The following is an 11083-nucleotide window of genomic DNA, read 5'->3' on the forward strand; positions in this document are numbered from 1 at the left end:
ATATTTTAGCCCTAAAGTATATTCACACTCAACCCCCCCCACCCCCCGAAAAAGAAAACAGTAAAACCAATCAATTCATTACCCAAATATCTGACCAACACCGAAATATTTTAGCCGAATGTCCTCCTACCGGTGGCATTCCGAATAGTGACCGGTGAACCCCGACCGGGTGGTCTGCCGGTTCTTGGCTGACTCTTGCCTCAAGCAACCTTGTGGGAAGCCACGTGGCAGCTACCGATCCATTCCCTTATGATTCGTAAAGTAATAAATGAATTTTTGTTTATATTATCTTCATAATTATTAGATGCCAACCTACTCTCACACAAGACAGTACATATATGACTTATTGCTTATAGTCACTATTTCGCTTATTATTAAGTACGTATGTGGTATATTCCAAGTTATATTTTGTTTTCAATGTATAAACTCTTTTTATACAGATTTAATACATGAGTTTTAATATTAGGAATTTTTTTTCGGTTTTATTAAACAATAGAGATTTTATACAAAATTTGACAATATCCAGAGTTACTTTACAATTTATTTAAATATTTTAGTTTTGCATTATTTTTTTTATAAAACTGTAATATCAATTTAGGTATAGGTTAAGTACTAATTGTAATTAAGAAGCAATAAGATGCTTAACATACTAAGAATGTTAGGTTAGGTCGGTGCTTTCTATTCAGCTTTTCAAGGTAAACTCAAATATTTACAATAAATTAGTATGTCACATATGCACTTATTAATAAGCCAAATATTGACTATAAGCAAGTGTGAGAACGGGTTGCAGATGCAGGTGCCGGCTTGACCGAGAGGTGCCAGGAGTCATCCCGTTCTCGCACTTTTGTATAGTCAATATTGACTTATTAAATACGTGCATATGTGACATACTAAACATAACAGTTTACCTTGAAAAGCTTCATAGAAAACACCGACCTTACCTAACCTTCTTAGTATGTTAAGATAAGCATCTTATTGCTTCGTAATTACAATTATTACTTAACCTATTATAGGTTAAGGTATAGGTTAAGTAATAAATGTAATTACGAAACAATAAGATGCTTATCTTAACATACTATGAAGGTTAGGTAAGGTCGGTGTTTTCTATGAAGCTTTTCAAGGTAAACTAGTATGTTTAGTATGTCACATATGCACGTATTTAATAAGTCAATATTGACTATACAAAAGTGCAAGAACGGGTTGCAGGAGTTGGTGGATCTTGATGGGTTCCTGGTGTGCCCCCAGCCCTCAGCCGTGGTTGGCGGCTGGCTTCTGCTCTGCCGAGGACACTGGATAACTTTTACATTTTAGTTGGAGGCCGAGTTTTTGGTTTTGCTACCCAGTGTTCTCTGTGTGGGGCGGGGCCGGTGCTCGTCACCCTGAGGCTCCCCAATCATCTGCCTGCCTGTGTGTTAATTGACCATTAGGCACATTACTTTCCGCTGATAAGCAGCATTCATTTCGCCATTGGGCTCCGTGATTAACCCTATACAGGTATGCTGGGGGGGATCCGATCCCACGTTCGTCGTCGCCCTTAAATCAACAGCAGCAGAAGCTTGGACAACGTTGCTGTGTTTGTAGTCGCAGCTGGGCATCCACAGTACAGTATAGTCTCGTGCCTCAAAAATGGTAAATATTGACCCCAAGAGTCGATGGGACTATCAAGGGGGGTAGATAAATGGCTGAAGGTCAAAAGGAGTCAGTAAAATCTGTGGGGTCAATAGATAGTTCATAAAAGATTCAAGTTAAATAATGTCATTTAATCTTTCATCAGCCAGAAGCACATTTGACCAGACGGTTACTATGTCTCACATGGATGAATTATTTTAATTTCCTATAATCATGTGCAGTATTTTTAGTAATACTGGACAGAGATTTTAGCTCCTTTTAGACACGAGAATTCTTGTCCCGATAATATACTGTACTGGACCCACCCTCGAGCCTTCCACTCCCTTGTGTCTCCTTTGTAAACGCATTAATGAAACTGTAAAAGGACACCTCGTACACAGTTAATGTAGGCCAGACGTAAATCTGTGTATTTATGTTTGTAGATTAGCTTAGCATTTTAAAAGCACTACAATCACCTTTTGTGGTTGATTGTTCAATAAATCACTGAATTATATGCTTAACAGATCTCTAACCCTGTTCATGAAGGACAGAAAGCAAGTTGTAAATGCTCATTACCATTGTAAATGTGTGGCCACGTCTGTGGTAGAAAATAATAATATAAAAAAATCCCTCGTGTCCCATCACCCGTCCTGGGAACGATCAACGACCGTGTTGCAGTCCTGCTTTCCTAGCACCAAGCGAACTCCCCGCCTCTAACTCTGCTGCTCAGCCAGTAACTTCAATATTTATAACGATCCGAGTCGTATGTTAACCTATATTTATCCCCCAATGTATTTACTAAAAAGTAAGCACTAACACTTATGGTAGCTGCCGATACCAGGAGGATGTGTCAACAGTATTCACAAGACATTTGATATTTGGATTTATAACTGTTTACCAATCAAAGGATTTGTGTGTGCCGTTTTAGATTCAGCTACTTTGAACAAAACGTCAAAGTAGCACAGGTTATGGTGAGCCCATAGTGGCCTTACCCGGCACAGTAGCGGGACTAACTTATTGCATGTGCGTTGCATCGCAGTTTTCTTCACGAGCTTTCTTCTTTCTTGGTTAAAGTTTATCCATATCTCCACCAGCTCCTTTTCTTCGGCTCTTCTGCCATATTTGGCATAGTAGCAAGACCAACACATTTCCACCCTTCAAACTTATACCTGCCGCCTCAAGTCTATACAATGCCGATGCAAAACTTCATCCTATTAGCATGTTGTGGCATAGGTTAGGTGTTCAGGTTCTGTTGGCGATTATTTGTAGTACGTTGGTGAAGCATAGCGCTTTGGTTCGAACAAAATTTGTCGATGAAGTAAGTAATTATCAAAAGAAGGCACCAAACCGGGAAGGCTATGTAGCATCATCAAATGTGGGGAATAATCAGAGGACGCTAAATATAACCGAGGATGCCAATACGAGAACAGAAACACATAAGGCGAACGATATCAAAAGTATCCAATTCACCAAGAATTCTATCGAGGGACAAGTGACCGCGAGGGGTGGTCGGAAAGCAAGATACACTAGTCCTGGAAGTCAGGACATTCAACAAGAATATGCGCGACGCTAAAAGGGACAATGCAATTTGGACAATAAGGAGCTGGGCGGCGCTCCATTAAGTGACCGTGAGTTAAGCGAGTACGGCCAAGACCCAACTGCACTAGAGCCGCTTCCCACCGCCGGTTACGGTGGCAGGAGGAAGGCCACAGGTACACACTACACTTAAGAGTACACAGTTTGTTACCAACAACAGAAGACCAACAACCCTGCCAACGGGCAAGGATGGAGGAATGAATAGCCGGATAAAAGTCGGAAAAAGGAATAACTTTACGGGAAATGGGACAAGAACGGATAGCCTCTCGAGTGGCAGCATCCGCACGCTCATTTAAAGAAATACCAACAGGGCTGGGAGCTCAGCTAAACTCCACGGATTTAAATTTACTAGAGATAAGAAACAGCCAATGTTGAATCTCTACTACTACCGGATATACAGGATTAACCCGCCAATTGCCTATCGCATCATATGATGCTTTGACCGACTTGCAGTAAATTGCGCATGGCATTATGTGATGCTTTGGAGTACTACGCAAGATTTAAACGGCCCGCGGATACACGGGGTTCACCACACCTTCATCAGGGCTTTTAAACAGACGCCATTTCTTAAAAAAATCGTGGGCCAAACTCCCGGGTGTTAGGGGCCTCAGTATTGAGTGAGCAACCAAGCCTGACGCACGCAGCTTGAACTCACAGCACTGCTGTTCAGCTTGTGACCACAGCATCACCTAAAAATGCCATAATATACTTGTTCATGCTATTATGTAGCGATGACATTATTACAGAAGACCCCTGATTGTGATAAAACTGACCAGGGTTCTGATAACAGCAGGATTGTGGTGATATTTAGCGCTGTGTGCCATGGAGGGAGGAGTAATGCTGTGGGAGGGGAGGGTAGTGGCGTTATCTTCTGACTGTGTGTGGCCACCTTTTATTGAATGCACTCACCATACCAGCTTAGTGGTATGGTGAGTGCACACAGTCAGCTGGCGGCTTCTTCCCTCACACATTCAGGGTCAGACGCACTAAAATTTCACCCCCAACAATACTGTTTGTGGTGTTATTACCCTATATACAGACATTATATATAAGTATCTACATGTTTTGTTCACCATAACTGTTCAAATAAGCTGATATAATGCCCAAAGAGCATAGTGGCCACCCCTACCAATATGACAAATCATGCAGATGTTGCCATACCCATCACCAAAATGTCTTCTTTCCCCACACTCCTTTTGCTGTTATTACACTATATATACACGTTACATATAAGTATCTACATTCGTGTTCACCATAACGAACCACTAAGTTGGTATGCTGAGTGGCAGTGGCAGCCAGTGGCAGCCTGCCACTGGCTGCCACTCCCTCCCTCACCTCACTCGCCACCATTCTCCTCCCACCATACTGTTTTTGCTTATATATACAGGCGTTATATATAAGTATCTGCATGTTTTGTTTACCATAGTGAACAACTAAGCTGGTATAGTGAGTCCAGACAGTAAAACGTGGTCACACAGAGTCAGCAGACAATGCTACCTCCCTCCCCGCCAAGATTACTCCTCCCACTACAGCGCTAATTATCACAACAATCCTGCTATTATCAGAATCCTGGTCGTTTTTATCAGTCAGGGGTCTTCTGTAATAATAATATTGCTAAATAATAGCATGAATATGTATATTATGGCATTTTTAGGTGATTCTGTGATCACAAGCTGAACAGCAGTGCTGTGAGCTCATGCTGCGTGCGTCAGGCTTGGTGGCTGGCTCAATACTGAGGCCCCTCACACCCGGGAATTTGGCCCACGATTTTGTTTAAAAACAGCTTCTGTTTACAAGAGCCCTGATGAAGGTGTGGTGAACCCCGTGTATCCGCGGGCCGTTTTAAATCTTGCGTAGTACTCCAATACATCATATGATGGGATGCACAATTTATAGCAAGTCACTCAACTCATCATATGATGTGTTGTGCAACTTAAGGGTTAAAGGTTAGAGTTTATGAAAGTTAGCATAAAAATCACGAATATCTCATTGAAGAATACAGACAAAAATAAAGAGAACAGAAGCAAAGATAACAAGGGAGAAACAAAGGCAAAGAACAACACGGTAGACTAAGTAAGACCAGGATCAGTGAAATTGGGGTTACGGGGTATAGGCAAGGCAAGCAAAGACAATGGAGTCAAGGGAGCAGGAGGATGAATCATGTCAGCAATTACTCCAGCTTTAAATAGGGTTGTTTGCAACAATATTCCACTCTAGAGACTACAATATGTTAAATAACTACATACCTCACATTTCTTCAATCTTTCCTGAAGACTACGTATGCGTCTTTGGCTTTCCTCTTCTGTCTCCTGCAAAAGGGTTCTTAATCTTTGATCAGTGAATTGGGGTTATGGGGTATAGACAAAGCATGCAGAGACAATGGAGTCAAGGAAGCAGGAGGATGGATCAGGTCAACAAATAATGGATCAAGTCAGCAAGCTTTGAATAGGGCTGTTAGTTTGCAACAATATTCCACTCTAGAGACTACAATATGTTTATTAACTACATACCTCATATTTTTTTAATTTTTCCTTGATGATGATTCTCCTCATCTATTTCTTTATACTTATTGAGAAAGACTTTGACGTCATCTTTGCCCCACACCTTCCCTTCAATTGTTATTGAAGGTGTAAGTGTGAGGGCGTGTACGTGTTCCTCATCTGGTTGATGTGAAACATCTTCCTTGGTGGTCCTATGGAGAGGGCAAAAGGCCATTAGTGAAACAGAGATGAATCCGAAATATTTTCTCTTATGCAAAATCTAGATTAAAAAAGTGTTGAATGTAATGAAATGCCAGTTTCTGGATGAGCCCCAGAGGCTCCCTGAAACTATCGTACACTGATCAGTGCCATATTACTCGGTGCCATTAGTCAAAGTTCTATTGGTCTACAGAGGGCTACAAGCCAGAACCAGGTCTCGGAGGCAAAAGGAGTGATGACCTTTGAACACTTCAATGTAAAGTTATTTATACTTGCCACCAACTGGGGAAGGAACCCAGAAAGAGGCAAACCAAAAGACTGCATGGTTAAAACTAAAGACCACAGCCTGAAAATTGCCAAAATGAACCAGCGTTGAATGTAATGAAATGCCATTTTCTGGGCGAGTCCCGGAGGCTCCTCGTAGCTTACTGGACTGATATGTTTCTAGACCATTTTGATTGAAGTTCTTGTGTACCGGGACCACGAGCAAGAACCTAGCCCCCTCAGAGGCGCATGAGGAGCAATGGCCTATAGAAACCGCCATGTGGTTAGAGGCATTCCATGTGTGCCAATGACCAGATTAGGCACCCAGAAAGGTAAGCGTCCCAAAAGAAACCTGGTTAAAAATTGCTACCGAAAGCCAAACTATCAAGCAGAACTCCCCAATCTGAAAATGAGCAAACAAGCATGACATCATTACTGTCGTCTGTGCAGCTCCCCCCCCCCCTCCCCAAGAGGGGGAAGGGGGAGCCCCAGACCCCCGTGCCGGTCATGCCACCCTAGTTCAGAGGTTGAATATAAAAAACGTGAATATCGCCGACCGGAAGATTGCCGAAGAACCTCCAGGATTCGCCCAGAAAATGGCGTTTCATTACATTCAACGCTGGTTTTCTGTGGATAGCTCCTCTGGCTTTCCGGAGCTACCTAACCACAGAAAAGGAAAAGAGGGACGTACCTGGGAGGCTGCCGCCACTCACACCTCAACTCGAAGTTGAGACCACTGGCTGCAACCTGCGACCCATAGCGACACACGCCTGACTAGGACCAGGAACATGAACGAGGTAAAGGGCGGCCAGGACCCTGTCCGACCTCCAAAATCCTCGCGCCCAAATGTCAACTAAAGACATATCGCCCAAAAAGCAGCAGCTAGAGTAGCAAATTAGCGAACGTCATGGATTCGAGGATAGACCGCAGGCTGGCTGGAATGAATAACCCTGCGGACGACCTGGGAGACCAGAACCCACAAACAGTGGAGGGAAACAGAGAACTCGTAGCACATCCCCGGCCACAGAGGCCATGGTGCACGAATAATGGTGAAGAGCCGCAACCGGACACAAAACATGATGCACCATCCGGCCAAACCAACCAAGCATCAACAACCCAACAGCCCTTACGGAAAGCCACTGTTCCATTCTTCGCCAGAAAAGAGGGAGACTGCTGAAAATGAACAAACCTACCACCAGGACAAAGAGCAGAAAACCGTGCACGGGAAGAGAGCATGAAGCTTCCCAACCTGACCCCCAGAAGCTAATGCCAACAGGAAAAAGAGCCTGAGAAAAACAATCCAGAACTGAAGGAGCCACAACAAACCAAGGAGAAGAGCACCCAGTCCAAAGACCAGGACAACTCAGATGGTGCATGAGCAGGCTGAAGGTGCACAGTGCATAATGCTTGCAGAACGGAGCAGAAGTAACAACCCTCAGAATGCAAGCAAAAGCGGCTCTGCCAACACCACACGATTTGAGGCAACAGTATTCAGCATCAAAAGACGGTTTCTGAAAAAGTCAAGAGAAAGGACAAAACAACCAGATCCGAAATAGATGACAATCTACGAAGGGAGAGAACCCGACAGAAAGAACACCAGGAAACTTCACACTGTCGCCGAGACGAAACTCGCAAGTGGGACACCATCTGTGAAGCCACCTGATCACCATGCAAGTGGTGATAAACCAGGCCAGAAAGACACAAAGAGCAGAGGAGACCACCGAACCAGCCACGTTCTATACTGGTCCAATCTGCTGAAAGAGGTGGAACTGCAGGAAACTTCGCGGGTTCGAACACTGAACAAGCAGCGTCTGAAACCAAAGCAGGGTCAGCCACCAAGGGGCCAACAGGACTACTCTCCTCTGGGACAGCTCTAAAAGAGCCAGAAGTCACTAAGAGACCAGCCCCAAAGAGCCAAGGACCGAAGAGAACCCACACGGGTCAGGCAAGGAACCACCGGAGTACAGTCCAAATGGAGCCTGATCATCGAAACCCGAGCGACCCGCACCCTCTGAAGTGACAGCCAAACAGGCGCGAACTGTGTTGTGAGCCCTACTGAAGAACGGAGCCCACTGCTCCTGGCCGGCCTGGTGAGCACTGGTCACAAAGCCCCAGCCAAGAGACAAGGCATCCGTAAACACTTTGAGCGAGGGCTCAGGTAGGAGCCACGGCATTAAATGAAGCATTAAATGTGCAAAAACTAGAAGATAGAAAAAAAAAGAGGCGATATAATCACTACGTACAAAATAGTAACAGGAATCGATAAAATTGATAGGGAAGAATTTCTGAGACCCGGAACGTTATTTATTTATTTATTTAATTTATTTATATTCAAGAAGGTACATTGGGTTTATGAGAGTACAGAGCATTAAAGTTTTTCATACATACATTCTTGTAAAGCCACTAGCACGCATAGTTTCGGGCAAATCCCTAAACTAACAGGTAATTTTAGACAATTCACAGCAAAATTGACAAATGTTTACAGGTACATTTCAGCCTTACTATACAGGTACAGATAATTTTAAGTGGAATAATTACAGCAAACCGTCAAAAATGTTTACAGGAACATTGCAAGAACTTTCGACACAAAAGCAGATTAGAATGCACAATAATGAAAGGATTACTAGGTACATTAGGACAACATTCCAGGGTTACACATTGGTTCACTGAAGCAAAATGAGAATCATTTCAAGGAATAATGCAGCAGGATAATTACTCAATACAACAACCATGATATCAGATGATACTGTTAATCACAACTACCTCTTACTTAAACTCCAGCATTATAGAATCCGAGGCCTTGCCCTAGACTATATCCGATCCCAACTTAGTGACATACACCAATGTGTAGCCATCAATGATACAACCTCTTCCACTCTACCAATAACCGTTGGAGTGCCACAGGGCAGCATCTTGGAACCTCTTCTATTTCTTATATATATCAATGATCTGCCTAATGTTTCTAATATTCTTAAACCTATATTGCTTGCTGGTGATACTACCCTCATCTATTCAGACCCCAACCCACATAAACTAAATAATGTTTTGAATAATGAATTAAAAAAAAAGTCCACTTATGGATGTCTACTAAAAAACTAACACTAAACATAGAAAAGACCTACTACATCTTACTTGGAAGCAAATCATCGAATGCAATTCAGCTACAGATAGACAACATTAACATCAGTAATAAAAATGATGGCAAGTTTCTTGGCTTATTCCTAGACAACAGACTCAACTTCAGCACCCACATTCAACACATAACTAAGAAAGTCTCTAAAACAGTTGGTATACTCACCAAAATCAGATATTATATTCCTAACTCTGCTCTCCTCTCTCTATATTATGCACTAATCTATCCCTATCTTACTTATGGTATCTATGCGTGGGGGTCAACCACTGCAAAACACCTGAAGCCCATCATCACCTAGCAAAAAAATCTGCTTTCAGAATAATAACAAACTCTGCTTTCAGACAACACTCGGCTCCCTTGTTTAAATCTCTTAACATGCAAATAAAACCCTCGGTTCTTGAGGCTGTGGTCTTGTTTGAAGGCATATTTGCCACCGTTCACTGTGCCTCTTTGAGGAGGCCAGGTTCTGGCTTATGGCCCCTTATAGGCCAATAGAACCATGCAACTGACAACACCTAATAGTATGACACATTAGAAATAGTAACTTCAGCAAACCACTGGAGCTTGCCTAGAAATTGGTGTTTCATTACATTCAATGCTGGATTTTTTAACTAATATATTTCTAAATTATATTACAGGAAAAAAGTATCAGCAAATGAAAAAGTTTCACCTTCAGCAAAATAGACTACAAACATCATCTTCTTCAACAAGTGACTTCAATTGAAGGTCTACTTAAAATAAAAGAAGAACAAATTGTAAGTATTTTCCTAAAATACTGTACCGTATTAGCTAGCTGATCCTGATTTCACTTGTAGAGTATATTATAGCAATTATATACAATGGGGCCTCGACTTACGATGCTAATCCGTTCCCAGAGACGGATCGTAACTCGAAATATCGTAAGTCGAAGTGATTTTTCCCATAAGAAATAAAGGGAACTGAATTAATCCGTTCCCCACCCTCCAAAATATTAACATACAAATACCGGGCCCAGGGAAAAGGGGTACACTGGGGAGGGGTTTGTTGAGGGTTGGGTGGAGGTCTGATACGGAAGAGCATGTGGTTGGTAGTGTTGATGATAGTATGGTGGTTGCTGTTGGTGTGGTATGTAGTGATGTGGTTGTGGCTGGTAGTGTGGTGGCAGTTGTTGTGGTGGTTGTTGTGAGTGTGGTGGTGGTTGTTGTGAGTGTGGTGGTGGTTGTTGTGGGTGTGGTTGACTGTGGTGGTGGTTGTAGTGGTAGTTGTGCTTGTGGGTGGTGTTCGTAGTGTGGTGGGTGTTGTGGGTAATATGCTGGGTGTTGGTAGTTTGGTGGTGGTTGTGGGTAGTATGGTGGTTGTTGGTGATTGTGGTTGCTGTGCTGATTGAGGATGGAGTTAGTACTGTTTTCGGTGAACCAGACTGCACCAATCCCAGGGGCCCCACAGTTGCATCATCCCCTGGAGTCTGTTGTTGGACGGGGGTAGATGTTCCATTGTTGGGGTCTACTTCCCCATCACTCCCTATGGCCACCCCCAATCATCGTGATATCTGTGGACCGAGAGCCCTCAACGAAATCCTGCTATTGTCCAGGGCTGCTGCCCCTTTGGCCCCCGGATCCGTTACTCCCGCCTGGGCGCTCCCTGGGCTCCCGATGGGGTCACCTTGCCCCACTGTGGGGCCCGCTTGGGTTTTCTAAAGAGCTAACGCCTGCACCGCCCCCACAGTTCAGGGTTTGTTGCGGGTGCCCCCCCCCCCCTCAGGTAGTCTTGTTTTCTACCATGCCTTTACTTCTGAGAAGTGTGT

Source organism: Procambarus clarkii, chromosome 36 (assembly GCF_040958095.1).
Source record: "Procambarus clarkii isolate CNS0578487 chromosome 36, FALCON_Pclarkii_2.0, whole genome shotgun sequence".
In the NCBI taxonomy this organism is placed as follows: domain Eukaryota; kingdom Metazoa; phylum Arthropoda; class Malacostraca; order Decapoda; family Cambaridae; genus Procambarus; species Procambarus clarkii.